This window comes from Megascapheus bottae, chromosome 5 (assembly GCF_031878675.1).
Source record: "Megascapheus bottae isolate mThoBot1 chromosome 5, mThoBot2.hap1, whole genome shotgun sequence".
Lineage (NCBI taxonomy): Eukaryota > Metazoa > Chordata > Mammalia > Rodentia > Geomyidae > Megascapheus > Megascapheus bottae.
In genome coordinates, this window is record NC_143513.1 from 15,047,860 (window position 1) to 15,051,789 (window position 3,930).

The window sequence follows — 3,930 nt, forward strand, 5'->3', positions numbered from 1 at the left end:
CAGAGGCATGCATTTGATGTGTTGCAAACTAGAGAAAAGATGGATGACTGTGTTAGCATTAGATAGTCAAATGTACATACATAGATAGTCTGAAAATGATATATTTGGTATGTGTAATGCGACTAGAGTAGCTGGTGGAGCCTGGCTTGTAAGCAGCTGGCAGAGGTCATATTAATGGACTTTGTCCAGAAGACAAAGGCTCTCACTGGGGGAATTTTTTTTGGTGACAAACATCCAAAGATTGCATTACCATTTACAAATCAAAAAGATTTCAATACAGATTTGTGATGCAGAAAACTTCTTTGTGATCTCATTCCCACAGAATACTTAACTGTCCTCACATAGATTTTCCTTCTTTTCAAAAATAATTGTTATGGATATGCACAGGATGCACTGAGATATTTCATGAGTATCATTAGTTCGGACTTATCAACCATATTTCTCCACATGGACTAATAGGGCTATTTTATGATCACATTGTAAATGGTTGCAGAAATACCTTTAGTCACAAAGTAGAACTCTCTCTCTCTCTCTCTCTCTCTCTCTCTCTCTCTCTCTCTCTCTCTCTCTCTCTCTCTCTCCCTCCCTCCCTCCCTCCCCCCCCCTCTCTCTCTCTCTCTCTCTCTTCTGTTGGTTGTGGGGCTTGAACTCCGGGCCTGCACGCTGTCCCTGAGCTCGTCACTCAACTATACTAAGCCACAGCGCCACTTCCTGTTTTCTAGTGGTTAATTGGAGATCAGAGTCTCAAGGACTTTAGTGCCCAGGATGGCTTTGAACAGGGGTCCTCAGATCTATGCCTCCTGAGTAGCTAGGATTAGAGGTGTGAGCCACCACACCAGCAAAGTAGAACTCTTAAATTAGTGTCAAGTTGGAACCACAGACTTGAGTTGCTCTTCCTCCATCCACTCTTGTTTCACTCCCTTCCCAAACTTGTGATTAGTGTGTTCATTCATGCTTGTGCTGCCTGTGTGGAGACAGGAGTAGCTAGGCCTAGATGGAACATTGTGGAATCTATGTGTGACATGGAATAGGCTTCCAGGGGTTGCTCCAAGCTCAATTATTCTGCTACAAAGCAGGAAAGGAGTTGTTCCCTGGAAGCGGAAGGCTATGGAAATGCCTATGGGAATATTGTGACCTTAAAGTGAAGTGATTCAAACAAAAGTAATTATGACCAAACATTTTTGATCAATCCTTTTGTGGAAGAGAGCTGATGGGAGGTGGGCAGAGGCATGAAGAATGAATAGATGATATATTCCATCCTTCTCATAGTTATGATAGTAGTTAGTAGTAGCTAGTAGTCATGATACATTAAAGGATTGGCAATAGTTATTTCTCTAGGTAAAGTAACTTACAGATACAAATATGGTCACTGAACAGTCATACTAAATTTTATTAAATAGTTATACCTGATAGTTAAGATACTTAATTTCCTTGCTAGTTTTCTTTGAGTATTTTGAGCTAAGCTCAACCACATTTGCACTTTAAAGGTACCTCTCACTCTGTGGTGCACAGTGAGATGCTACGTCAATATTTGTGACTCCTTTACTGAATGCAGCTCCTCGTGTTGTCTGCTTTATCCTAAAGGTCAGAGAATGTCCTGAAAATTGTAGTTTCATGAGGAAGGAAGGCTCTGTCCTTTGAGATTTAGACTATACTGGAGGCTCATGTCAACACTGCTTAGATATAAGCAAAAAGAAGTCTCTGTGATGTTACTTAAAACTCTTAAAACTAGGACCCTGCTATATATCCAGGCTCAGCTAGCTATCTGTGGAAGGGCTAGCCATCATTTGATGCTTCAAATCACATATGTCTCTTTGAAGCAAGAGTTTGTCACTAGATAAATAGTACTACTTGCCTGTGGCTTTCTCCCCACGCCCTCCTTCCCCTCCTCCTCCTCCTCCACCTCTCCTCCTCTTTCTCCTTTTCTTCTTGAAAGAATTTTTCTGCAAAGAGTTTCATTTACTTTTCTGAAAACAGATTTTTGTTGGGTCACATGTGTTTGAAGTCTATCAGAAGCCAAGTTCCCATTTGTTCTCTCCTTACATCCTCTGAGTCTCACTGCAAATAGCCATTTATCTGATGTGCTCAGATGCTGAATTCCAAATTCGACTCAGGATATCTGTAGAGGTGACACCTGTATTTATTTCTCTCATATCTGTCACTTAGACATCCACTAGTCTGACTTTGACCCACAGATTTATTAGGGTTCTTTTCTAGTTGCTCATCTAGTCCAGCAAATGTGTGATGACATTTTGGTACATGCACTGGGCCTTCTGCAATGTGAAAATTCTTTTTTTTTCTTTCTTTTTTTTTAATGGGTCATGGGGCTTGAACTGAGCCTGGGCACTGTCCCTGAGTTCTTCAATTCAAGGCTACCGACCTACTCTTGAGCCAATCCCCACTTCTCGTTTTCTAGAGGTTAATTGGAAATGAGTCTCAGGTCCTTCTGTGCCGGGGCTGACTTTGAACCTTGATCCTCAGATCTCAGACTGCTGAGTAGCTAGGATTACAGGCATAACCACAGTGCCTGGTGTGAAAATTCTTTTTTATTGTCCTTGAACTTTCCTACAGCAATTAATTCTCATTTCTATGTTAAAATAGTGGCATTAAATTGAATGGAAACTCTTTTTTTTGGTCAGTCCTGAGTTTTGAACTCAGGGCCTGAGCACTGTCCTTGGGCTTTTCTCAAGGTTAGAGCTTGACCACTTGAGCCACAGCACCACTTCTAGTTTTTTTTTGTGTATATGGTACTAAGGAATCGAAACCAGGACTTCATGCATGCTAGACAAGCACTGTACCACCAGGTCACACTCACAGCCCTGATTAGGCACTCTTGAAGAATGGAATGCCTCCTTTTCTTTTCTTTTCCCCCTGATAGCTGGCTTTGAACTGAAGGAGTCACACTTGTGTGGCTTGCTTGCTCAGCTAGTATTCTACTACTTGAGCCACAACTCTGGTTGTACCTAAATGGGGGTGGGGGAGGATGGTACCCCAATTAGCTTTTAACCATGATCTTCCGGATGTCAACCTTGTGAGTCGTTAGGATTATAGGCATGAGCTGCCAGTGCCTGGCTGAGAACTAGATGTTTTTATGATGTGAAAAATGTATGGAGCAAGTTATAGGAAGCCTTTGGAGTCTTTGAAATTGAAAATTTACCACATGACTATAAAGATCTTATTATAACAATGCATATATGTTATTTCCAATAATAATAATAATAATATAACTTTGAGCCATTTGCTTGTTTTGTGTACAAAATTAGGAACATCATAAATGTGAATTTATACTATGCTGGAAAAATGAAAAGGGTTGAAAATTTTGCTTCAAAAAACCTCACAGGTGTGGGACACCAGTGGTTCTTGCCTTTCACCTTAGCTACATGGGAGGCTGAGATCTGAGGCTGGCAATTCAAAGTAAGTCTGAGAAGGAAAGACTCAGACATTTATCTCTAGTTAACTACTAACAATGTCAGAAATGGAACTGTGGCTCAAGTGGTAGAGTGATATCCTTGAACATAAAAGCTCACGGATGGTGCACAGGTTCCCAGTTCAAGCCCCAGGATCAACACAAGTGTGTACACATACACAAACAGATACACACAAAATGTCACAATTTACTGCAGGAAGAGGATTTTTGAAGAAGTGCTGCTATGTGGGCAAAAAAAAAAGTGTTGTAGGCTGTGCTTTGAAGAAGTGAGCTGTGTGCAGTTGTTTTGGCCTTTTCACAAACATTTATCTCACTCAAGAGACATGGCTCAGGAAGGGGTGTGCACAAGCACTTAAGAAACAGATGTTCATGCTAATAGCGATTCTGAGATGGGCTGGATTTAGGACATAAGAAAGCTGTAGAGGAGTTTGGCAGAGCTCTGTTTTGAGTCTGCAAAGTAAATGCCAAACTATGCAATGAATCACAGGCTTTTGGATGGCCAA